Below are 27,846 nucleotides of genomic sequence, written 5' to 3' on the forward strand. Positions count from 1 at the left end.
CCTTGCCACTGCCGGTCATGAAATGTCTGTGCAGTGAGTCTGAAGCAGGAATCGCTATCGTCAACTGTAAGCTGATGGCTTTTTCAGTTGACAGACACCTAACTAACTGGTGTCTCTTACATCAACGAAACCCTCCCCCAAACGTCCCCATAACAAAGGAGAAACGGTCTATGGAAGTAGGCAGCCAGAACAGGGATGCGGTTGTCACCTGAAATACAGGTCTTTGGTGGAAAGCGGTTAACACCCTCTCACGCGCAGCTGCGAACTCCTGGAGTGACGGCAGAGTGCGTGGTAGGAGCGCGCGCCCGTCCTCGAGGAGTCAAGCCAAAGCTCTTATGAGATGCTTATGAGGTTGGTCTATGCCATAGATTTAGAGGGATTGACAGTCTTTCTGTAATTCTTGGGAGATTACCCAGCATACCCAGTATGCTCTGGATTTTTTGGTAAACAACTAGTAACAAAAAAGATGGGATGAAGTTGGAGGGAAACCAGAGGTCAACATGGGGTTGCTAGAGATGCCTTGTGTGACTGAGTGATCAGAAAGGGGAGAGGATGACAAGAAAACAGGATACATGAGGGTTTGAAACCCAAGGAATGGAAGAAACTGTTTTAGCTTAGAATATAAAAATATTAGGGGCACCTGGGTGGCTCAGTCAGTTAAGCATCTGCCTTCGGCTCAGGTCATGATCCTAGGGTCCTGGGATCGAGCCCCACATCGGGCTCCCTGCTCAGCAGGGAGTCTGCTTCTCCCTCTCCCTCTGCCCCTCCCTCCGCTCATGCTCTCTCTCTCTCTCTCACTCTCTCTCAAATAAATAAAATCTTTTTAAAAAAGAGTTTAAAAAATTACTAGATGCAAAAAAGCTTCTACAGTTTGGTTCCTGGTTTATTTCTTGGTACTCCCCTGTGGATGCTGCCCTCTCTTAAGGAAGCCTCTGTCTTCACCAGCACACAAGCTCTACTGAGCAGAGAACTGGGCCTGTGTTGTTCCCTCCTGCACCACCGAAGACAAGTATCTGGCATACAGGAGGCTCTTGGTATATTTTTATTGGATGGGTCTATAACCTTTCCTAGAAATGCCCTACTTGTTTCAACATCAATTTTAACTCAATCCCATTTCTTTTGATAAATTGTAGTTCTGCCATCCAATGTCAGGTTCTTTATAACTGTATTATCATTTGTCTCTTGTTTTAGTATTCTTTTAAATACAAAATTTCTTTGCCGCTGGATTCTTAATTCCTGCTCGGTTTTGTCAAAATGTGCTCTAAAGATTTACAGGGTCAATTTTACCTACGGTGCTTAATTAAAAATGTTTATATTAGTCACTATCCCAGACCTACAAAATCAGAATCTACGGAGTCGGAGCGCAGGAATTCGTGCACTGTACCCATTCCCCCGACGATTCAGGTGCACAGCGAGGTCTGAAAAGCAACCAAGGAGCCCTCATTCTCCTTTTAGCTTCCATTGTGCTGATACCGTGCTTTGGGCTCTCAATCCATTTTACTAAGTTGCTTTGAATTGAATTGAATTGTTGAGTTGAATTGAATTGCACCGAACTGAGTGGTGGCCACAACTAATTTGCTTCTTAATTTTGAAAGCCAACCACCTTCACAGAGAAAACAGTCCGCAGAATTAAAGTTACCTGAGTTTTTCCCAATAGGAAAAGAGAACATAAATTAAACAGAATAGGAAAACAAAACACAAATAAAACTGTGATTTTTATGTTTGCATTGATGTAAACACACATAGAGAAATGTGCATAAAACCCAAGTGTCCATTTTAATAAACATTCTCGAAATGATCACAATGATGTAACTAGTACCCAGAACAAGAAATAGAACATGACTAGTACCACAGAAACCCCTCCTGCCCCTCTCCTTGAGGGTAGCCACAGCCTGACTTCTAACACCATAGATTTATTTTACTGTTTATTTGTTTCTGTCTATCTACCTACCTATGTACCTACTACATGTTGTTGTAGTCCATTCATTCTCATTGCTGTACACTGTTCCACTACATGAATAAAGCACAGTATGCTTGCTTATCCGCTCTACATGGATGGACATTTGAGTTGTTTTCAGTTTGAGAGCGTTACAAATCGTGCTCCTGTGAATATTCTTACCCACATCTCTGGGTGAGCACACGCAGACCTTTCTGTTGGGTATATACCTAAGAGAGAAACTGCCGAGTCATAGGGTGTATACATGTTTGTCCAGCTTGAATAAACCCTGGCCCAATTTTTCATGCATCTCTGTATTCATGCCACCATATTTCCCTCCCATGCTGATGCTGAGCTTGGTCATGTGACTTACTTTGGCCAATGGGACAGGAGAAAAGTAGATATAAGTAGAGCTCCTAAAAGCACTTGCCTGTGTTTACTTTCTCTCTTGCTTCCCTTGATCGCATGTCCAGGCTGGCTTGCTGAAGCACGTGGGAGCCATGAGGAGGAGCGCAGAGTCATCCTGGACAAGGCCATCCTACTGGCCAGCCCCCAGCCATCCTGCCAGTTGACCACAGGTGCGTGAACAAGCCCAGGTGAGATTAACTGAACGTAACCCAGACCAGCAGACCTGCCCACTTGGCCAATAGAACTTACATAAATTAATGTGCTGCTTTTTTAAGTCACGAAGCCTTAGTGCAGTTTGTTACACAGCAGTAGCTAACTGCCAGACTACCAACCAGACTTGCAAAGGGTTGTGCCAGCTGACACTTCACCAATAGCTTCTGAAGCTCTGGAGTTCCACATCCTCCTCGAAACATGGTACAGGTTTAACTATATGAAAATGGGGGTATTTGCTTATTTCTGACCTGCAAATATGGCAATTTCATAGAATCCAATTTAATATTCTATTTTTTTCATCTTAATCATTCTTGGGTGTGTGTGACAGTATCAAACTGGGGGCGCCTGTGTGGCTCAGTTAACTAAGCGTCTGCCTTCGGCTCATATCATGGTCCCAGGGTCCTGGGACTGAGCCCCACATCGGGCTCTCTCCTCAGCCGGGAGTCTGCCTCTCCCTTTCCCTCTGCCCCTCTCCCCCACTTGTGCTCTCTCTCGCATGCTCTCTCTCTCTCTCAAGTAAATAACTAAAAAAAAATCTTAAAAAAAAAACAGTATCAGAGATGCCTGGGTCCCTCAGTCGGTTAAGCATCTGCCTTCAGCTCAGGTCATGATCCCAGGGTTCTGGGATCAAGTCCCACAACAGATTCCCTGCTCAGCAAGGAGTCTGCTTCTCCCTTTCCCTCTGCCCCCCTCCATTCATTCCCTCTCTCTCTCCCAAATAAATAAATAAAAATAAATTCTTAATTTTAATGTATTTCAGTGTACCCATTTTTAACCTTTATGTTTGTCAGCACTTCTTTGCCCACCCAAGGTCATTAAGATAGTCTCCTGTTTTTTTCTTTTAAAAACTTTGTTGTTTACTTCTCATATTTAGATCAATGATCCACCTGGAATTGGTTTTTTTTAAAGTATGGTATTAGGGAGGGGCCAAGACTCGCCTTCGTCTCAAGTGAGTAACCACTGTCCCGGACATTTATTGGAAAGGCAGTGAGTTCCAGAGCTTGGCTTTCACAGCTTTCATGGAAGGCTGCCCATGTCACCTGAGCTAGTCCCCACTCTGCCACCAGCTCACTGGCTCTGGGACTTGGGCAGGTTACAAGGGCTGTCTCCGTTTGCCCATATGTAAAATGAGGCTAGATTAGATCATCTCCTTCATTGCTCCCAGCAGCGTGGGATCGGGCCGAAGTGACGTAACACTCCAACTATGTGGGCATTATTAGTTCTGGAACTTCCAGGAACATATTTAACGTATCTGAGTCCCAATTTCCTTACCTCTAAGATGGGAAGAATCATACCCATGTGCAGACCTCTTGTGAGAATAAGGGGCAAAAAAAGTATGAGAAGTTCTGTACTTGGTGTATGGTATTGTTCGACAAAAGTTACCCCCTGTTGTTGGTGTTCACAGTCATGCTGGAGACATCAGATAGAATTTGGTTTATTTAATTTTAGTAAAAATAAAGCCGGTGCCTCTAAACTTAACTGGTAAGAGAAGCTTGATACGAGTTTGTTTGGCAGTACAGCAAACTAGCTCTGTGGTGAGAATCTGAATTTTGCCTCATTCTCCTCATTCCTAAGAGATATTACCTAGTAAAGAAAGCTAGAAAGAAAGAGAAAATTCACACAGATATAAAAAACAACTTTCTTGAAATTGCTTTCCATTATCCTTGAACTCAAAAGTTTATCCTAAACATTTACGGAGTCCAGGACGGGACAGGATGCTGGATACTCGTCCGTGAGGAGATATGTGGTAGGTCATCAAGTTTCTACAAAGAGACGATGCAGGAGTTTCCTGGTTCCCTGATTCCACCCCATCGAAAGAAGCACCCCTCCATCATTCTCATCTCCTTACCACTACCTGACAGATTTCCCCACTTTTTCGTATCATCCGTCTCCCTCAACTGGAACATGATCTCCATGGGAGCAGGAGTTTTGTTTAATTTATCACGTACTTTCAGCACCTAGAAGAAACCCAGGCACATAGCGCACATTCAGTATATATTGTTGAATAAAGGAATGAGGGTGAAATGAGAGTCATATCAAAATATATATTAAAAGTCATAATAAAAACAAAACGAAACAAAGTCATAACAACATCCAATTAGGTCCATGTTATATTAATGTGACTGGAAATCAATAATATATTCTGGCTACGATACCTCTGTCAATCCCAAACTCCAATTATTGTAGATGTTCAGTAATAACATTACCACAAAAATATTAGCCCTGTTAATAATCAACACATTTTTCTCAAGTGCACCTTTGGGAAATATGAAAAGGAAATTGATATTTCCCACACACATATGCTGTAATTGTTGGTTTCTTTCTTTTTTTTTTTTAAGAACCATTTAATGAATATGGTTACTGAAAATTGTTCAAAAATGTTTTTCTTTTCTTTAAATAAAAACAGACTTGGGAATCCTGTTTTTAATATAAACAGATAGTAGGTTTTACATGTTGACTATTAAAAAGTGGTTCAATTTTTCCTTTACCAAAATAAAGTGTTAATTAAGATAGACAAAAACCAGGAAACATTGAAGTTAGTCATTTAATTTCCTTACTAATTCAGAGCTGCCTGGAGTCATTTCCTGCAGGAATTTCTCGTCTTCCCATTGAAGTGTTCCAGCAGCTGGTAACGAAATCATCAGCCCAGGCTGCGGGTGACACTCCGGGCTCCAGTTACAAATCAGGTGTTTTTTTGTTTCGGGGGAGTTTTTCAATATTCATGGTGGAGCCAGATCAACTTTAGAAATCAATCTAAACACCTTCTAGAATGCTGTTTCTGCGTTGCCCTAAAGTAGCGATTTGGTCTGGTGGGATAAACCGAAGACGGAGAAACGTAACTTCAAGATTTGGCTCGGCCACTAATTAGCTGGATGACCTTAGCGTTCACCTCCTGTGTCCTAATAGCCTGGTCTACGTGAGCGCGGTAACTCAAATTTTACCTAGCCCAGTTGTTTTGAAGATGGAAGGAATGGTAGCCAAGTTCTGAATGTAGCTATTCTGGTTGCTGCACATGACCCCGAGGATAACAATAAGCTTGTAACATTCTTAAGCTTAGAGAGCTTGTCCTATACTTCTTTGGGTCTAACGTTGGCCAGTGCAATGTGCTGTGAGTGGAGCAGATGACTGATAAATCAGTCTTTTGCAGTATTATGAGAAAATTGATCCCTGTGCTTACAGGCCTAAAGTGTGCAAGCTTTGTCCTCATTCCTAAGTTGCCTATTTACTTGGGAAACAGAAGTCAATAAGTTAATCACACTTTATTTTTGTAAAGAATGGCAGGAGATCTGACGGAATACGTACAGTACTATGTTGCTGAATTTGGGCTGGATGAGGGGGAGGGTGCACCCAAAGGTCCATCCTTTCCTTGTCCAAATGTTTTCCTGCCTGAACCCGTCAACTGAACAAGGAAGGACGCCGGTAATACATCGCATTTTAAGAGTTTATTTTGTTTATTTTGGCAATCAGAAGGAATAACCAAGTCTGCATATTTCCCAATTCGGTGAGGACATACTGACTTCTGGAGAACTTGAATCAAAAAGCTGAAAGAGAAGCTGAAACTCCAGTCTCAGAAGAACTTGGCTATGCATGTTAAATTATGGATTCGTAGATTCTTCTGGCTTGTGGGTCCCCTCCAGTCTCTGCTGTCCTCCACAGCCGGCACCGAAGCTGCATACTGGGGAAGTCAATGGACTTCTGAATGAAGACATCGTCTGACCGGTATAATAGAAGGGCATGACATGCATATTGTTCAACTTTTTTGAACAGATTACATTTATTGAGAACTACAATTAGGTTATGTGTTGTCATCAGTAAAGCACTTCTTTGATTGTGGACGTGAAGCTGAGTTTTAGCTAGCTCTAATGACTTAGTGGTTCAAAAAAATCTCCAGGCGTGATCACTGAGCATCTGATGAATTGTGGGTGTACAGAAATATCAAACATTGGAGTGTGTTATTCTGTGCAACAATTGCTTTAATTTTGTGTTCATTTTAATGATAAACTAAACAAATGAATATAAGTGCTGTGTTCCGGTTCCGGAGTCAGACTTTACAGGTGGAAATGCTGTATCTATGGGATGGATTTGAAAATGCTATTGAATTTCTCTGAGCCCCAATTTCCGCATCTGTAAAATCGTGCTCATCGTAGCATCTTTCTCAAGCGGTGAATATGGGAATTAAATGGGACAGTCTAGATACAGAAAAGTGCTTGACACATAGTAACTGGTCTGTAAATCTTAGCTATTAATATTATTATTATCATTGTCATTCGGTTGACTACCATACAACAAAGTATTGCCACATGATTTCATCGTATTGTATTTAAGGCCATGTTGATGCCAAGAAGTACGTTCATTGTCACAGGTAAATAAGAAAGGAAGAGAGGTTGGAATTAATACATAAATGATGTATTCATGCCAAGTGGCATGGAAATGACATGGTGTTTTATTGTACACATGGTGATTTCGGAGTGTTCGGGACGGGAAGATGGGGCGCTCACACAGCAAACCTACGGACTGGGTGCTGAATCGCGAAGAGCCTGCGTTATCAGTATCGCGTTCACATCCTGAATGGCGATTTAGTTTCAGCCAAACAGCATCATCTGTTGTAATAATGCTAACTGGAATGTATTGGGTTTATTTGCATTTAATTGTGAACTATTTTAGTTTCGTGGGTGCCGTAGAGAGATAAGCATAAGGAGTGTATGCTTTTATACTTAAACACATTTAGTGCTTAAAAGTTTCAAACCGGCACTGAAGGTGCGCAAATTTCCTTTTCTCTCTAGCCGATTCCATCTTGAGAAACACTGATGTTTCTTAGCGTGAGCTGTAAATAGTGTTGGGGTGGTGCCTGACTAGATGATTCTAATATACTTGCAAGTGCCCACTGTGTACAGGGCACCTGCTGGGCACAAACAGTAGTAAAATGTGGACTATGTCTAGTTAAGAAAGACGGGAGGAGTGTAGGGGTGTGTGTGTGTGAGAGAGAGATCACCAACAGTACAGGGTAGCACTGACTAACGAGTGAACAGTATAGAAAGTACCGTAAGAATGCCAGAGTGTCTGATTGCAGGTATGGCTGTGGTATGGTTTTGTGGGGACCGCAGGTTTGGGGTTAGCTTAAAGTAAAGACGGTAGAAGGCATTCCAGTTTTAGGAAATGGGCGTCTGGAAGTAAGAACTAGTGTGCACCAAGGACGCCGCTGTTTTAGTTCTCTTCGGTTGTTGGTTGCTTAATTTAGAGCAAAATATTAAAACAAATAAAACTTTCCTAAAACAAGTGATATATTCCAAGTCGGTCAGGAGTTCACGTTTTGTTTCTACAGTGGCTATGGCATAGCTTCTATGTGCTCGGCCTCTCTTGGAAAGTTCCAAGTAGCCTGGAATCGCGGTATCTCCCTCGTTTTGATTAGTGAACGTGGCCCTGAACAGGCACTATAGTGATTTAATTGACCTTTTAAGTAGGTTCTCAAATGCCACGGTTTTATAAATTAGGCAGAGGGATTTTGTCCCTGAAAGGGAGTCAAGGATTCTTTGTCCCAGATTAATGTAAAAACAGGTAAAATTTTATTCATGTTTACTGTTTCTCTTTACATGTTTTTCTGATACCTATGGTGCCTACTATTGCTTATCTGCTAGCAAATTCCAGCAGATAGCAAGTTAATGATTAATTAGCAAACAAATATTAGTGGAAACTCATAAAGAGCCAATTACATTGAACTGATATGTGTGTTTGCATGTCCATGTTAGAAACTTCATATTATGGTCCTATTTCTTACAATCATTTTTTCTACTTAGGTTTTGGAATTGAATATATCAGAATTATGTGGTATTCTGCAGGGAGTGTGGTGCTCTCTGTAAAATGTTCCATGATTTCCAGAAGCTCCTTCACCTACTTTTGATAACCAGGGTCTAAGAGATAACCTACCTCAACTTTAAATGGAATGGTACACATGTGAATTTAAACTCAGTATCACAGATGTGTTTACCAGGCTGAAACATTTTGCAGCATAAACCAAGCCCTCCATCAGGTCATGGACAAGGAGCTGGCAAAGCAGATCACAGTGGCAGAGTGGCTCTGTCCAAGCATGGAGAAAGTCAGCTCAATGGAGACCGTTGTCTGATTTACAACAAAAAAAGATGTTTGAACACAAAGGTGACACATACTCAAAACCTAATTGGAGATTGAATTTCTGTAGTTGTAGGAGACACTATGGGTGCCTTTGTCCCATGCTCTTTAAAGTACATTTCACACAGTCCCGTGAGAGGTCCCCAGGATTGTGCCCAGTTGCCGATGGAGGTACACTTACTGGCTTTCCTCTCTTTCTGGACTCACTTCCTCACTGCACTTCCTGAGATTACCTTCTGAATAAACATCGTGCACACAAATCCTTGTCTCAGGCTCTGCTTTTGAAGAATTCAGGGTATGAGTGTACCTAACAAATAACTCATTGATCCCTGGAGTCATACAAGGGAAAGTAATAATAATAAATATGCACCTGTTAAAATACTATAGGTATCATTATGTGCCAGCCATTGTACTGAAAGTTCTCCCTACGGTATCTTATTTAATCCTCCCAACAATCTTATGCGTTACATATTATTCACATTATTTTGAAGATAATGAACTTAAGCTTCAGAGGTTATTATTCAAGGTTACTCATAAGTGACAAGTCAGGGATTCAAACCCAAATCCTTTGTGTCTTTTCTATAAACTCATGCAAATTGTGTGGTTTAGTCATTCGGATCTTGATTTCAACCATAATTTTAACAAAACGACAAACCCAGAGAAGCATCTTTGTAACGAGTATAGAGGTAACGAGAGAAAGAAAGAGCCCCGTACGATTGTCTCTCGCCTCTACCCGAGCTGTTCTCAACGTGCCTTGTCTTTTAGCTCAAAGGAAACAGAAGAGAAGCAGTTACACAGTATTTTTTTAAACATCAAAATTAAAATAAAATAAAATAATAAACATATTTTATTTTTACCCCAGGCATCTCAGGTCTTTGCTTTGGATCATAAAGCTTTGTCATTAAGAAATCTGGTTTCTGAGGGGCGCTTGGGTGGCTCAGTCGTTAAGCGTCTGCCTTCGGCTCAGGGTGTGATCCCAGGGTCCTGGGATCAAGCCTCACATCAGGCTCCCTGCTCCGCTGGGAGCCTGCTTCTTCCACTCCCACTCCCCCTGCTTGTGTTCCCTCTCTCACTGGCTGTCTCTCTCTCTGTCAAGTAAATAAATAAAATCTTTAAAAAAAAAAAAAGGAATCTGGTTTTTAAAGTATGCCAGTTCTCAAACAAGTAGTGTCTGGAATCCAAGACCCTTCTTTGGCTCAGCCCTTGGGCTCGTCAACCCGGCTCTGCTGACTGATCTCACCCGCTGACCCAGGACTGCACTGGAAGAGTCAAGGGACACAGCTCTCACCCCTGTGCCAGCCCTCCTCATTCGGAGCAGGACCCCTAAACTTCTTGGTGCTCCTGCTGCCTTAGTCCCCTCATCTAAAAATAAGTGGGGTGCCTGTGATCTCTGGTCTTGCTAAATTTCTCTAGAAATCCCTCAAGTTTTTCTTCCATTTCCTTATTTCACAAATGAGACAGGAACACGTTTTTATTGGAAGCGATACACGAGTATACAGAATAAAGTGTGGCAAGGCGCCCACACCATTCCACTCTAGAACAATCGGGGTTTAGTATGTATCATTCCAGTCCAGGCAAGAAATCTCTGTGTCTTGGTGGCATGATATCATGGAGCCCCCAGGATTTACCAGGTTCCAGAGTGTGGAATTATCTTCCATGTGTTTGGGCGAAATGGAGCCTGTGGCAAAAGAGAAAGTGAGTTACTAATTGGATTTATGGCCATTACTCCCTGAGTAGCCCTCTGCCCTCCGTAATCTCCATAGCATTTCAGATAGAATCTCTCTCTGCAAAAGATCCAGAAGACTCTGTAAGGAGAAAGCTGGCACATCTCCTGCTCACCCAATAAAAAGTCAGATTGTTATTAAACAGTCCCCGAGGCTACTGTGATTTACATTCATTTTAATGGTTCTCTTTGTAGAGTAGTCCCTTTAATGGGGGATGCCCTCCGGTTCCTATTGGTTGCATTTAAAATAAATATTACACCATCACCAGCTGTCCAGCTCTCCTTTCAAGCTTTGACCTGCAACGGAAAGTACAGAGACTTGCTACTTCCCCCTGAGAAGCTCTCACATGTTCAAGGATGCTCGACACCATTATTTGCGTAGCGCAGAGATAGACGTGGAGGTGGTCCAGGTACCCACCCCCGGGGGAGTGCCGATGTACGCCATAGAATACACCAGAGCTCTCGGAAGCAATGAACTAGATGAACAGAAAGCCACGTACGGAGAAAAAATCTTCAAACAAGAAAGAGGCAATAGAATAAAACATATAACACCGTGCTGTGTGTACAACCTAACACACATTTCTGTGTAAAATGATGTTACACATGTATTTTCAAGCACGCGTACCCAAGGACACACGCCGAACAGAGGGATGTGGTGCCTCTAGGGAAGAAAGCAATGGGATGGGAGAAAAAGAAAAATTCAAAGCTGAAACAGACACAGCTCTTACAAGGAATGATGCATTAGCTGGATGCTAAAACTTAATGCTTTGCTCCTGAGAAGTAGTAAACAAAGAATGAATGAAAGAAACCACAAAGTCACCTGTCTTTTATTTGGCTTTAAATTAAATCTCACCTCCCGCAAGCATGTACAGACCTCCTTCTAAGCACAGGCCGTGATACAAGTTCTGTTCTGCGACCATGGACAAGTCCCTGCGCCTCTCCGGACGTCGGTTTCTTCAGTGGCAAAAGTAACAAAAAGGAGAGGAAAGGGGAAATGAGCGCTCGCACTGCCTAGGTTACAATGCTGGATGGTTTATAAGATTGAAACAAAGTAATATCTGAGGCCAAGCACGCATGGGCTCGGGGTTGGGGGGGGGGCCGTCCTTGTCCTCTGTGGAGAGTGGGAGGGTAATCGGACCCGAGCAGGGAATCATGCAAAGCCCTTGGACATTTGTTCCTCACTCACCTCCGGGACGCGGAGTCAGACGCAGGGGTGCATACGATGTTCAGCTGTTCTCTGTTCTTGTATGGAGAGAGGGGCACCTAGCTACAACGTGTCACCCCATTGGTGGCCAGAATTAATTTGCGTAACCTGCACACGTGCCCCTCGGGTCTTCCCCCTCCACTGCTTGGTCAAAGCTGCTGCCCGCCCTGAGGCAGGGCCACTCTCCAGACTGTGAGGTACACCCTCCTAAGACCTGAGGTCCAAGGTCAACTCCTAAAGGGAGGGCAGCACGTCCCCACTTAGGTTGCTGACCCCAGGCCCTTGAGCTTTCTGTACCTGCCCCAGTCCAAAAGAAGTCCCTAAAGCCGTGTTCCATATGCTAGAAAAGAAAGCATTGCACTGTGTCTGCCCTTCAACAGAAGAAACAGGCCATAAGAGCCTGAGAGAATATTCTCTCCCGCAGGCTGAGCAATCAAGGTTTCCTTTGCAAACAAACACCAGGAAAACTAGCAAAGCAGGAAGCTGGATTGGGCCCAGTCTCCTGGTCGACAAAGATCCAGCCAGGTCACAGCCTGGCCTCTTCGGCTACGGCCGGCTGGGAAGGTTTGCACACATTCCGGGAAGGAGCACCTGAAGGAAGGGTGGGCACAGTTGTGAGTTCTGTCCTAGAGATCCCCTGGAGGGCTTTTGGCTGTGTCTAGGCAAAGGGGTCCTAGGCAGAAGCATGAGAAGCCCCCAAGCGTCCTCCGGCCTCAGGGCTGACTTCTGGTGGGCTTTAGGAAATTCGCTTAAGTTCAAACTTAAGCACCCCCCTCCCCTCCAGCCCCCTAAACCCCACCCCCCCAATTACTATGAAAACGTGAGAAGACAGTAGAGAGAGAGAGCTCAGTCACAAGATTTTATTTTCTTAACCTCCTTTACATGTGACATTCCCAGAGTTTTAAGTGACCACAAATGAGAAGTCTGCGCCCACACGAGGTATCCGCTGCTTTCCAGCAGCATCTCCCTGCAGCTGTCCGTGCTCCGCGCTCGGAGGGCCTTCCGCGACCAGTTTGACCAGTTAATCCTGTGATGCAAGAGAAAACCTTTGGTTTTCCTTTGACATGTGTAGGGTACCCAGAAACTATCAAAGGAATGCTGCCCCTGACGTTTTAAAGTGAACCCCAGGGAGATCCACTTCAAAAGAATAATGTGCTCTTCCTGGACCCCTCACCCAGGGGCATCAACTTGGCACCTGCGTCCTTATGTCCTCCAGAGACTTCAGACTTCAGAGTCCTACCGAAGGTCCCATTTCTGCACTCTTTAACAAAATAAGGTCGGGTACGCTGGCCTAGATGAGGTCATTTCGGGGAGTCGGTCTCTACCCGGGCACGGAAGCTGCAGCAGTTTGGAACCATGTTTTCGTGTGTACTTGTCACGTCCTCCAGGCCGCCACCCTGGTTTTCTTAGGAAAATGTTAGCAGACTCCACGAGGCTTTGGTTTTCATACCCCGCCTCGGAAGAGGGAAGTGAAGAGAGGGCACGGAAATGGAAAAAGCATTTGCCGAGTGCCTCCGGGGAGCCAGTTGGGGGAGGAAAGGCATCTTTGAGCTGGGCGAGCCTCGGGCACCCCGGGACCTTGCCCTCCAGCAAAGACAGAGGAAAAATACAGCCAGGGAATTGCCAAGCAAAAGAGCTTTGTGTACCATGAATGGATTCTCTAAATGTTTTTTGAGCTTTTACTGTGTCCTGATCGCTGTGCAATGGTACGAAAGGTATTTAAGAAATAGCCCCTGCGGTGATGAGCTCGGACTGTGACGGGAAAGCCAACATTTTAAAAAATCAATTGCAGTCATAAAGGTGTGTATATTCAGAGCTGTGGAGCTAGGGAGTGTTTCAGGTGGATGGGAGGTTTTCTAAACACAGCCCCAATTTCCTTAGAATGTAGAAATCGTACATCCTGCTTCTGGTAACATATTGTCCGTCACCTTTAATCTTTATGTTGTTGAGAGTTTGGAAACTTTTCTGTATTTTCATGGATGTCCAGAATGTGAAAATAAAAAGAGTCTAAAGATCTTCGGGAAGAAGGAGCATGCTAGAAACCCAGCTGATGATGGAAAACAAAGGTTGAGGGCCTCCCTCATTAGACAGGAAAGCTTCTATAAAGTTAATTAAAATATGTGGGAGTGACTGGGCTAAGCACAGACAATTCAGTGGAATGTCTCATCCAAAAACCTTCTCAAATACATTTCGTAGCTTCGTATATGGAAAAATTTGCAACTCAAATCAGTGATGAAAGGCAGGGTCACTCAATAAATGGTGTTGAATGCCATTTGCAAAAATACCTTTTTGTAAATGGATTAGCATTTGCAAAAATATGACACATCTCTCCCACCCTACGTTAAATTAACTCCAGATGGACTGATAATTTAAATATTTGTAAAAGAAATGCTCAAATTTCTAGAATAAAATACAACCTGAGCGAAGGATTTCCTGCGAAGGATTACAAGGAAAGAGGGCTCAGGGCTGGTGCTGAGAGATGGCGCGCCACAGAAGAAGGGACGCACCGTGTCCCAGCCTCCCATTGCCTGGAAGCCAAGGGCGAGACGGTGTCCATGAAACACCGGGCAGACGCTGACTTTGGAGGGGTGAGGGCATACGCATGCACGTGTTTGGTGTTTTTATTTTTCAAGGATGATTATGTATTACTGAATAATAAAAAATAGAAACATGTTTTTTACAACACATGGCTGGGAACTCAACCTTCGAAGTATTTTTTGTTTAACCCCCCAAAACAAACAATAACTAAAAGCAATATGTTTGCCAAGTTAATAATGCTTTTTCACATACATTATGATGCTATTTTTCAAAATAACCCAGTGAAATAAATGCTTTCGTTTTGTCTACATTTGATTAATGAGAACATGGGGACTCAGAGGGCCTTGTCCAAGAGCATGCAGCAAAGAGGAAGCAGAACGTTGAACCATCTCCAGATAGCCACGTTCCACGTGATGTCACAGCTGCTGCTAACGCGCCCTGGGCCTGGAAGGGGGATGCGGCTGGGGCTTCGTCGGCCTCCCCGGCCTTGCTTCGTCCGCCATTTTCCATTTTCAGAGTCTGTTGACCATAATCTTGCTGCTTAAGTGTACCTGTGCTTGTATCCGATCCTTGGCACCCAGCTTCCTGGACAGAAGTAAAACTGGATTCTTGGGTATATTTTGGAAGTGGCCAGAACTGGGGACTGGAAGAGTCCTTATGATGCAGTACTCTGTAGGGGGGCGGCCTTCAGCACCCTCTTCCTATAGCAGCTTGGAAAAACATCCCCATTAGATTGCCATCAGATTTCAGTAAAAAAAAGGACGTATCCACAGAAAATAATGGAATGAATGGTTAACCCTTTTATCTCTGAACATTGAATGAGATAAATTTCCAGCAGCTGTTCTTTATTTTTGTTATTGGACCAATGTCCTGTATGAACAGGATGTAACCATATAATACTCAAAGAGTTTCATATGCCTGCGACAATGACCCTCGGTGCTGTCACCACGATGTTACTCTGCAAATGCTATTCTGTTGTGTCCAACACCAGTCTTCCCTGAGGCATCTCTAAGGCACATAATGGAAAACAAAATTGGTAAATTAGTCCAGTCCTTTCACTGTGATTTGGAAATGATAAATCTTTATAGAATGAGAAAAAAAAAAGTTTGTGGAGACAGCTATTTTTTTTTTTAATCTCCATCTTCTCAGGAATCAGTTCTTATTTTTACAGTATTCTCCCTCTAGACCCATTTATACTCCGGCAAGATGTACTGCTCCTACCAGCCCAGCCCTCAACTTTTCCTACGCAATATGCAATAAGAACATACGATCTTTAAAGAAATAATAATTTATTTTTTATGTTTTATTTTGCTTTTTCCTTTTGTGGTAAGAGCACTTATCATAAGATTTACCCTGTTATCAAATTTTTAAGTATTCAGTACAGCGTTGTTAATCGCAGGCCTTACATTGAACAGTAGTAGTTCTCCAGAACTTATTCCTCAGGCATGACCAAAACTTTGTACCCTTTGACCACTGTCTCCCTGTTTCCCCATTCCCCCCATCACCGTTTTACTCTCTGCTTCCATGAGTTTGAGTATTTTATATCCCACATGTAAGTGAGGTCACACAATATTTGTCTTTCTCTGACTTATTTCATTTAGCATAAGATCCTCCAGGTCCATCCATGTTCTTGCAAATGGCATGATTGCCTTCTTTTGCAAGGCTGGATATTGTTCTATTATATATATCCCTCTCACATTCTCTCTATCCATTCATTTGTTGATAGCCATTTAGGTCGTTTCCATATTTTGGCTATGGTTAATAATGTTGCAATGAACATGGGAGTGCAGATATTTCTTCAAGATCTGCATTTTAATTCCTTCAGGAATATAACCAGAAGTGGGATTGCTTAATCAACGTCCATATTGTTTTCCATAGTGGCTACACCATTTTGCATTCCCATCAACAGTGTAAAAGCGTTCCCTTTTCTCTATATCCTCACTACATATATATATATATATATATATATATGGCCATCCTAAGAGTGTAAGGTGATAACTCATTGATAACTCATTGTGTTTCGTTTTCTGGGGTGGAAAGAAACTTTTGGAGGTGATGCCTAAGTTTACAGCACTGATTATGATGATGGTTTTATGGGTGTATACTTATCTTCAAACACATCAAGTAGTGTGCCCATATGCCAATTATGCCTCAATTAAGTGGTTTTAAAAACAACAGAATAATTTGAAGGCATAGGTAATTTAAATTCATGCATGGGAAATTGTGGATTTCCCTAAGAAGTTACAAAGTCTGGAGCCATAACTCTTTATGCTAAAATATATGTTTACTTTATATTTCTAATCAAAACACTCTCTCAGTCCAGCACATTGGCTGTCATCTCTTCTCCAAGAACCAGTGGGTGGGAATTAGTTTCACATTTATGTAACTAAAGCACCATTGGCTGGTTTTACCAAATCAAAGGGATGTAAGTTTTTATGAGCTGCATGAGGACCAGAATCTTGCCAGTTCCAAATGACCGTTCTATCTTGAGACTCCCACAAAAAATAGAAATGAGTCGGTGAATGAAAAAAGATCTGGTTCAAAGAGAGGCAGGCCTCCCACTCTTAGGAAGCAGAAAAATGCTTGTAACTTTTATTTGGCACTATTTGCAGTGAGGGACCCTCTTTATATTATAGTGGCTGAAAATGGAAAACTACCTAAATGTTAGGTCACAGGAAGTTAATTAAATATATTCTAGTCTAGACATGCCTTACGGACAATTAAATCAACATTGCGGAAGTCAGCTTAACGATAGACCACTTGGGATGTTTTCAGGAACATAAAACACTGACTGAAACGGACTTGAAAATAAGGACTTTTATTATGGCACATATCAGGAAGTCTAGAGGTAGGACAAGTTTCAGGTTGGTTGATTCTAGACCTCAACAAGACTCAGGTGCTTTTCATCACTCTGCTCTGCAATCCTTAGTGGGTCAGACTTGCTTTAGGGGGTTCTCTTTCACGCTTTCAAGATGGCAATAAGGTTCCAGGTGCCACATCCAAATACAGCCATGTCCAGAAGCCCAAAGGACTGTCTCTTCAGGTCTCTTATTTAGGATCAGGGAAACTTTTCTCAGGAGCCCCCAGCTGACCTCCCATTATGCCTCAGAAGAGAGTCATATGCATTCCCCCAAACTAACCATTGGAAAGAATAGGATGGCAATTATTAGGGTAGACCAAAGAAGACAAACCCTCTTGATCTTAGATATAGTCACCTCTATCTGATGGGGAGAAGTAGGCCTCTAAACAGAAGTGATGAGTGGGTATCAGACGTATCAATCAGGACAGGCTAGGTCATACAGCAGAAATAAACACCCCCAAAGTCCCAATGATTTAAAATAACAGAAGTTTATTTCTTTCTCAGCCACATGGGCATCAACAAGGGCCTCTTTTCATCACGGTCCCTCAGATATCCAGGCTGACGGAAAAGCTCCAATCTCAACCATTGCTAGTCAAGTTACCATAGGGAAATAAAGAACTCTGAAAGTTATCAAATAAGCAATTAAATACTCTGGCCTGGAAATAATGTGTCAATTCCATTCTCAACTCATTTAATAAAACGAGGCATACAGCCCCACCCATTGCAAGGGTGTCAGGAGGCGTGATCCTATTATGTCCTTAAAGAAGAGAGAACCAGAAACATTTGGCAAGCAGCGTCCTATTAGGTAAGCAATGTGAAAATATTCATGATACTCTATTAAGTGAAAAAAACATGTGACAAAAACCCATCCACTATAGTATCCCAAGTATAACTCAGTGGCGGTGGGTGTATAACAAGCTGAAAATGATTGTTATCTCAACAAATGGCATTAAAATTCCTCTTACAGAGTGTACTGTATTTGCTTAGGAAGATACCTTATTAACCTCTTGAGATGGAGGTATGAGCCTGAAAACATAATCCATTGGGGATGAGAGAAAAGGCAATAGCTGCAGACTTCTACGTTAGAAATAAATAGGAATTCGGGATGAGGGAGAGCAAGGAAGACGCAACAGTAAAAAAGAACGAGGGAATTGTCCAGCCCCACCGAACACAGCTCAAGTACTCTCAGTTACCTTAAAGCAGGGCTTCTCAACAAAGTCACTCTTGAAATTTGGGGCCGGATAATTCACTGTTGAGGGGGAGGGCCGTGCTGAACACCGTAAGACGTTTAGCAGCACCCCTGGTCTCTACGCACTTAGTTGCTAGGACCTGTGACAACAGAAAATGTGGTGACAAGCAGAAAGGACATCTGACTTGTTTCCAGTTTGGGATTTTTATGAATAGTGCTGCCTAAATATTCATGCACAGGTTTCTGTGTAACTGTAACTATAGGTTAAATATCTAAGAGTCTAATTGCTGGGTCAGCTGGTAAATGTATATTTAACTTTATAAGAAATTGCCAGTTTTTCCAGAATGGCCATACTAGTTTGCATTCCTACCAGCAATATATGAAAGTTCCACTTACTTTGAATGCTCACCAGCACTCGGTCTTGTCAGGTTTATTTGTCTGATTGACAGTTTTGCAGCCACTCTACAGAGTAGTATCTCGTTATGGTTTAATTTGCATCTCCCTGTGCCTGATGACATTGAACTTCCTTCCACGTACTTCATTACTATTCACGTATCTTGGTGAAGTGTTAAATTTTTTTTGCCAATTGATATGAGAGTTTGTTTCCTTCTTATTGCATTTGGAGAGCTCTTTATATATTCTAGATTCAAGTCCTTTATCAGATACATGATTTTCAAATATTTTCACCCAGTCAGTAGCTGGTCATTTGATTCTCTTAGCGGTGGCTTACTCAGAGCAAAAGATTTTAATTTTAATGAAGTCCATTTTATCAATTTTTTTCCTTTATCAATCATGGTCTTACTATTATATCTAGAAAATGCAGTGTCGACTGGGCTTGTGGGCACTGGAACGAGGGAGAAGCAGGCACATCCGTAGGCCAGACTGCCACAGATGACACCTTTCCCAAACAACGTTTAGCCACATTTCAAGCATAAATGCTTCTCAGATTATTGAAACCTTTAGTTGGGGTCTGGAGTGCTGAATGGGTTCTTATTTGTTTCCCCACTTTGTCCATACCCGTAATTGTTTTTTAGGGACAAAAGTTGCCACTCTCCTCATTCAGCCATAGCCTGAGTGAGCCAGTAACTTAGTTTTCAAAAACACGGAAAGAACCTATTCCACATTAAACTGTTAGTTATATCGCTATACATTCCCTATTTTTAATGTTGCGCATCTACTTTACACGATGGTAAGTAGTGTGTACATGTTGTTTTGAATTCTGGGCTTTTTTAGCTTGTTATTTTATATATTCATTTAAACACGTTGGCATAACCCACAGAATACCATCATGTTCTTATTTCTCCAACAACAGTATACTTTTAAATGTCTGCAAACACATGATTCTTTCAATTTCGTATGTGGGTTTTGGAAGCCAACTTTGTTCTTTCCAGGTTGCTTAGAAAGCTTTCATAAGCTTTGTGAAATAAATATTCTTGTCACCATCTCTATGGCTTCTTAGAGATTCCATAAGAATAATCTCTTACAGATTGTAAAGAAATTCTAATGTTCAGAACATATTTTTGATACGTCTTATGACCCGCACTTACTATGCGAGTGAGTAATTGTGATATTTATAAAGCCACATTATAATATGTAACTGTGATTTATAATGGTTTGGGTATTTGGTACCCTATTCTGGATACAGACTTTCATACCATTCCCCGTTCTACACACAAATTCTACGTGTCATCTATTTATGTAGCTTTACCTGTATCTATTCATCTATATATAATTAAAGTGACTTGAAATCATTGTCATGGATAATAAATATCTTATGACAACCCTAGAGATGACTGGATATATGCTGGGTATCACAAAACCAAACGTGATTGTTACAGTATAACTGTTAACACTCCTGCTTTTCAAGACATACTAATCTTATATTGGATAAAAATGCTTTAGACCAAAAAGCACCTAGAATGAGAATTCCTTATTTCCTAAAATTTCATGAAATAATATACTTCCAAAAGTAGTAGTTCTCCGTTATACACATATTATTGAACATACTAAAGTCATTGTGCCTTACTTTCTATTTTCCACTCTGTTACTGCATAAATCAAATTGATTTGGTGTGGCTTGGTCGTGGCACACAATAATGTCCCAGAAGAAAAGTGTTTTAGGAAAAGCAAAAAGAAACATAAAGAGGTGATGGTTTTCCTTTTAAATCCATATGCAGTAATAAATACATCAATGCTACCTATGGATTTTTCAGAAAATTTTAAAAAGGCTCCATAAAATTCACATCGTGGTCTTCTAAACATATTTTATTAGCGAACAGCTGTTTAAAGTTAACCAAAATAACTCCTTACTGTATTTTAATACATTCATTCCCCAAATCAGCACATTGTAGGCCTCATTTAGTTTTTTTTTGTTGTTTTGTTTAAATCAATTGCACAGATACTGGATATGATCTGACTTTGTCAATTCCTAAGAATTGATAGCAAATTCTGTAAGAGCCAGCCCATGAAATGACTGCCGCAAAAGCCAACAATGCGGATGGAAAATGCAGAGTCTGCCCACGAGAGATAGTCCTATGCGCTGGTGCGAGGTGTATCGGAAAGACTGGGCCGGGCTCCAGGCACACATTAGAGCTATACACAGGAGGCCAACGAAAATCGGTAGGAGAATTGAGGGACAAAACAGTGCATTTTAACCTTGCAGAGAGAAAATTACAGGGAGATATGAGAGCAATCTTTGAATATTTGAAGTGTGATTGTGGCAGGTTCTGTTCTCATGGCCCTACCATCATCCATCCTCTCCACCGTCCCCCCTTCTTCCCTGGTAACCAAACAGATCTGTTTAGGTTGCCACAGAGACCCCTTGACCTCAGAAAAAAGAGGCCCCAGCCAGATCCTGGAAGTAGAAGCACGGTGGGTCTAAACCGGCCATAGTCACCTCATCACCCACAGCCAGTCTATGGGTGACTGTGAACCCAATTGTGGCTAAGGAGAAGTCTGATAAATCAGGCTTTCTGGAGAGTTTCTGCTTACCTTTCAAGAAGAAAAGGGTTGACTGGCATGCCTTTCACTGCCTAGTTCTTTCTTCCTACCTGAGGATAGAGCAAAAAATATGCTAAGAATGACAATGTAGGGAGACAGACAGCACCCGCATCCTTGAGAGCTCTACCAGCTGGACTGTCGGTCTGCAGATATTTTGCTTTGTGAGAAAGACAAGCTTCTATTTGCTTAACCATGGGTGTTCTGTTCACTGCAGCTAAACACTCCAAGCTGATACTGTCATCATGAGAAGAATAACACATTTGGTCCTCAGACATTCTAGAAGGCAAAACTGAAACTACAGAGCAGGAATTACAAGGAAGATTTTGAATCAATGTCAGAAATCATTTTCTAGAAACCAGAATTGCTGGAAAACAAGGTTGCCTCTGCAGTCAATGATCCTCCGTCCCAAACAAAAGCCAAGTAGAAGGTGACTGACTCTCTGGGAAGGGTGTTCTTTAAAGAAGGAATTTCTGCATGAGTTAGGAGGCTCCACGGTCCCTTTGAACTCTTATTACTGTACTATGCCTTTATATTTGAAAAAGACACTACTGATGTTTGCTAGTCATATATGAAAAAACAGGCTTTAAAAGGGTGACAATCATTTTTCCAGATTGCTCAGGAGTGAGCACAACGCCTTCCTGATATCAGGTATCCCAGTATTTGAAAACATAAAGATTTTGTTCCAAGTTTCTTTCATCTTGGCGTTTGTCTTGAACCAGTCAAATAGTGTCCCATGATTTAGATTGCAGTACATCGTATTTGAATTAAAGACCGACTATTTGGATAAGACTGCTCTGGTCAAATTTCCATGTTGACAACACTGCTTTGCTCTAAATGAGTCACCTCATTTCTAAATGCCGGACGCCAAACAAGCCGGTGTTCTGCTGTGCCATCTTCCCGGCCTCAGATATATTGTACATTATTGCTCTGTGTTCTAAAGGGCCTATTAGATTCTCCCTTTACTCCAGTTCAAGCATCCCCCACGAGCAGTTGCTTCCACGCACTATGACCCAGGCTCTGCACGTAGTCAACAGGGCAGAGGCAACATTTTAGTGACTACATTCTGCTATTTTCTGGAAATGTAGTGTAGATCAATTATTTTCCCATCCCCAACCCCCTCCAAGTTGTAGCTCAAGTCAATGTTAAATTTGACTTACCAGACGGGACACTGAGAAAATCACTCATGAACTTGTCACTTTGAGCACATGTCTACACCCAGGCCTCACGATGTTTATGGAGCACCAGCTATGAAAAGGGTGGTTTTTTGCAGAGACTGAAAGTAAATAAAATAGAAAGCACATTAGAATAAGGATGATGAGAGAAGTAACAGTAATGATGCCTTTTACTTGTTGGCAACACTTTTTTTTTTTTTTTAAAGATTTTATTTATTTATTTGACAGAGATAGAGACAGCCAGCGAGAGAGGGAACACAAGCAGGGGGAGTGGGAGAGGAAGAAGCAGGCTCACAGCGGAGGAGCCTGATGTGGGGCTCAATCCCATAACGCTGAGATCACGCCCTGAGCCGAAGGCAGACGCTTAACCGCTGTGCCACCCAGGCGCCCCGGCAACACTTTATTTTTTTACATGTCAGAACAGACATTATTATTTTCATTTTATAGATGAGGAAGCTGAGGCTCAGAGATATGCAAATAATTAATTACAAACAAGCCAAGTAAAACCGCGCCCTCGTAGAGGTACGGGTCCACCATCCCTTATCTGAAACCTTGGGGTCACCTGCATGTAGGAATTCTTCAGATTCTAGAGGGATAACCTAGTGTACATATCATTCATTAACTACACCCACTTCAGAGTCTGGGTATCCCTCTGTCATCAAACACATTAATATCTTTATGCAGCAAAAATGTATGAATATTCTTTTCAGTGAGACAAAAAAGGACTATTAAGAACCTCAGATCAGTAAGGTAAGATTTTGCAGCCCAGGAGCTTACGTAAGAGCTTTCCATTTTCCAAGTAACTTGCATAAAAGCTTTTTGGATTTCAGAAGCACAGAGGGAACCATGGGCCTGTCCCAGTGGTAGAGAACTAACCTATTTGAACCGGAGAATTGGATTGAGAGGATTTCACAAAGGAAGTGACATTTTAGCCAGACCTTGAAGAACCAATGGGGCTTCAAAAACCAGAGAAGTAACACGCATCTTCTCTAGAGGGAACTCAGCAAACTCCACGCAGGAGAGGTGGTGCAGGGAGGGCACGTCGGGTTACCGCAGACTGGCTCCACGCGATGTTTGCCGCGATCCCCAAAGGCCCAGCAGCCCCCTAGGGTGACCCACCATGCTGGTCTGCGCAGGATTTTTCCAGTGTTAGCACTGGAAGTCCTGTGTCCGGGGAAGCCTCCTAGCCCCAGATACACTGGGACCTTGGTCATGTCGCAGCTCCGTGATCTACTTTCTTGGTGGACGAGGGTCTAATTCAGCTGAACTCAGAGTTGCCATCTGGGTTCATGCTGCCAATGAGCGCCCGTGGCTGTGCCCGTGGTACCGAGAGCAGGCCTTTCCTGAGCCAGTCGTGAGCCCGGGCTGTGGTGCGTGTGTATGGGGGGGTCTACGGCCCACGTGCCAGGGTCCATCTCAGCTCTGCGCCTCTAGAGCCAGACCCGGGGTCCACAAACGAGCCCAATGGGGATTTCAATATAGAACATGGAAATGGAACATTTTAGGTAACTTTTTTCTATACAAATAATTCATTCTTCGTGAAGAGTCTCTGAGTACGAAATACACCTATGTGGCTTACTTGGGGAGTTTGTTGATGGTTTGTTAATCAAGTCGCAGGGAAAGCTGGCAAATCAATGCTAACAAATGAAAACTTCAGTCAGAAAACAATGTTTGCGAATATCCAGATGTTTGGTGTCCCGTAGTCTCAGCTTCGACGTTGATCATTTGGAATTAAGCTGACGGTATGAGGCAACGTTCTGAGAGCATTTCACACGCAGAAATGTAAAGCTGGATTTAATATAGCAAAATGAGAAAAGCCAAATCCAGATAATATTTTCTCAAAAAGCAGCAAACATGCCCAAACAACTTGGCTAACACCTATCTGTAGTCATGAGGATACTATTCATTACCATCAAGTGGTTTTGTCCTTTATTAATAGCGTATCGTGTAGTGTTTCCTGTCTCTAGTTTCCCAGAGGATGGAGCGTGAACTGTCACTGCATTTTCCACACGCCCGCCTGAAGCTGGCACAGGGCAGCCTCCCAGGGGCTCAAGCACGGACATAACAGAGCCCAGCCAAACTCCTCCCCAGTCCTACCCGGCCTCACAGAGAGCGTTGAGAGGAGCTGTTGTAATTCCAATGGTTACCAAGCTGTACATCTTCCTTAAGTGACACGACCATTATTGACAAACGAGGGAGTGTCTGCCTTGAGACATTTTTGTTTTCAGAAATAATCATAACCACAACCTTGGGCAACACAAATAAGAAAGCCTGAAAGAAGAGACAATATACACTAACAAAGCAGACTTTACAAAATCTGATGTATTTGGCATTAGCTCATTTTCAAGAAGAGACTCAGTGACATTGAGCCAGTTGAACGAGGAGGGCAAGCAAATGGGAAATAAAGACCTAATGTATTTCAAAACAACCACGATATTCATAATAACTGCAACCAAAAAACAAGATAAAATTGACAACATCTAAATAATCTCCATGGAACTCTTTACCAACTTCAAGAAAAGAACACACCCCCACCCCCACCCCCACACACGCACTGGTAAAATAGTCAATGTCAAAGGATGACCTATTATCTTGCCCATTCATTCATTCATTCATTTATTCATGTGTTCACTTGACAAATATTTACTCAGAGCCTACTATGTGTCAGACCCTAGGATAGAATATTGAAAATACATGGTTCCTACCCTCAAAAATTTCACACTCCTGTGGGAGAGACAAAGATCGTCATGGAATAACCTGGCGAGTAATGTGACTTTAATAACTAATAGTCTTTCCCATTTGGAAATAACTTGACAGTTTACAAGTTTCCTTCATATCTTTTTTTTATCTTTCTGCATCATTATGTTGAAGTCATGTCTTATAAGCTGAATATGGTTGGGCATATTCTCCAAAGCAACCTGAGGTTCCTGTCTTTTAACTGAAGAATTTGTTTACTCATATTTTGACTCATTTCTACTATCTTTTCCTGTGTTTTCTAATACCCTATTTCTTGTATCTTTTTCTCCATGTTCCTGTGTTATACGGGATCAAACTTGCTTTATTCTCTTTTGTTTCGTTCTATGGACTTCAATTTATAAACTGTATTTCTAGTCTGTTAGAAGTTACCATTTAAAAAAAAAATTTTTTTTTAACGATTTTATTTATCTATTTGACAGAGAGACAGCCAGTGAGAGAGGGAACACAAGCAGGGGGAGTGGGAGAGGAAGAAACAGGCTCCCAGCGGAGGAGCCTGATGTGGGGCTCGATCCCAGAACGCCGGGATCACGCCCTGAGCCGAAGGCGGATGCTTAACAACTGAGCCACTCAGGCGCCCCATTTAAAAATTTTTAACATGGGCATGTGATAAAGTCAAAAGTCACCATTGGCTCTACCCTCTTCCCCAACAATGCAAGGGACACTCACCCCACCTGCCAGCCACATTATTATCAAATATTTAAATTCCACTTTATTTTAACTCTTACCTCATTACTCAGTATTATCATTACTGGCGTTTGGAGTTGGTCTGTTTTTACATCAATGCTTCTTAATTTTACTTATATATTTACCAATTTCTTTGTTTCCACTGGTTTCAATTTTCTTCCTACTGCAGTACAGGAATACCCTGAAAACTGATTTTTAGATCAACATTTTCCTGTTTTTAATTCCCAAATTTTATAAACCTTATTTATTTATAAATACAATGGTTCTTTGCCTAGTGTTTTGATAGGGAAAAAAAAAAAAAACTTACGTTTATCTCAAAACTTCATTAACACTTTAAATGAAGCAAAGTAAAAAAAGAGCCTGAAGGGGCGCCTGGGTGGCACAGCGGTTAATCGTCTGCCTTCGGCTCAGGGCGTGATCCCGGCGTTCCGGGATCGAGTCCCACATCAGGCTCTTCCGCTATGAGCCTGTTTCTTCCTCTCCCACTCCCCCTGCTTGTGTTCCCTCTCTCGCTGGCTGTCTCTCTCTGTCAAATAAATAAAATCTTTAAAAAAAAAAAAAAAGAGCCTGAAGTTTTATTCCAAATACAATTGGTAGAATCATGTGAAGACACTGAAAAGCCCCCTGCGAGCCAGCAGTGTCCCCCCGCATGGTGCTGGTGCTACAAAAAGCTTCAGAGTGTGACTCAAGACGAAGGTCTGTTAATAGCCACATTCACTATTTTGTAATCAGGAAATAATGCTTTAAGTAGCTATGTATTTATTTAAGCACTTGATGGTTGCTATACGTCAATGTTTTGCTGTGGTTTGGTTGTATTTTAGGAAAGTAGTGGTTCAGGTTGGTATCTAATGAATTAGATTTTTTCCCATTGATATAATGGGAAATAGGCTTGGCAGTGCATCCGTGTAGATTTTCTGATTTCCAGGAAGGAATTATCGGAAATAAGTGGGCAGGGCTTGTATATTTTTAAGTAGCTCTTTAAGAGACTCTAAATTATGAACTACAAGGTCTTCATTCTACCTTTACTTCGGAATAACTTAGCTGAATACTTATTCTAAGTTGACTGCTTTGCTTTCCATAATTTAATGACATTATTCCACTATCTTTTGGTATTATTTTTGAGAATTCTGTTCGCAACGGATTATCATTTCTTTGTAGGTAATCTGTCTTCTTCCTCTGGATTCTTTTAATATTTTTGTTGGTTATCTGATGTGCTGCAGTTTTCATTATGATGTGTCTAGGTGTGGATCTATATTTCTATTTTCTGCTCAGGATTCTTTCATTCACTCAATATGTATTTATTATGCACCTACTACGTGCCAGATCCAGGCACTAGGGATCAGCAAAGAGCAAATCAGACAAAGTCTCTATGTTCAAGCAGCTTACATTCTGGTGGGATGAAACAAGAATTAAATCATAATCCCACACATATAAATTATGTCTGAGAGTGGTAAGTGCTATGGAGAAAAATAAATTAAGGTATGAAGAGTAGTGAGTTCTGGGAAAGCACTAAATAAGATAATCATGAAGTACTTTTTGATAAGGACTGGTCAACTATTCTTCGACAGAGCAGGAAAGAATATCCAATGGAAAAAACACAGTCTTTTCAACAAATGGTGTTGGGAAAATTGAACAGCCACATTCAGAAGAATGAAACTGGACAATTTCCTTACACCATACACAGAAATAGACTCAAAATGGATGCAAGACCTAAATGTGAGACAGGAATCCATCAGAATCCTAGAGGAGAACACAAGCTGCAACCGCTTCGACTTCAGCCACAGCAACTTCTTGCTAGACACGTCTCCAAAGGCAACGGAAACAAAGGTAAAAATGAACTATTGGGACTTCATCAAGATAAAAAGCTTTTGCATGCAAGGGAAATTGTTGACAAAACCAACAGACAATCAAAAGAACAGGAGAAGATATTTGTAAATGTCTCATTGGATAAAGGGATGGTATCCAAAATCTATAAAGAACTTATCAAACTCAACACCCTAAGAACAAATAATCCAATCAAGAAATGGGCAGAAGACA

At 41.9% G+C, this 27,846-nt stretch overlaps 1 pseudogene; it reads left to right on the forward strand.

Annotated features, from left to right (window-relative positions):
• Positions 1 to 14,855, forward strand: part of LOC113253184 (protein kish-A-like) — a 34,391-nt pseudogene extending 19,536 nt beyond the window's left edge.
• The last annotated feature ends 12,991 nt before the right edge of the window (positions 14,856 to 27,846 follow it).

This window comes from Ursus arctos, unplaced genomic scaffold (genome assembly GCF_023065955.2).
Source record: "Ursus arctos isolate Adak ecotype North America unplaced genomic scaffold, UrsArc2.0 scaffold_17, whole genome shotgun sequence".
NCBI lineage: Eukaryota > Metazoa > Chordata > Mammalia > Carnivora > Ursidae > Ursus > Ursus arctos.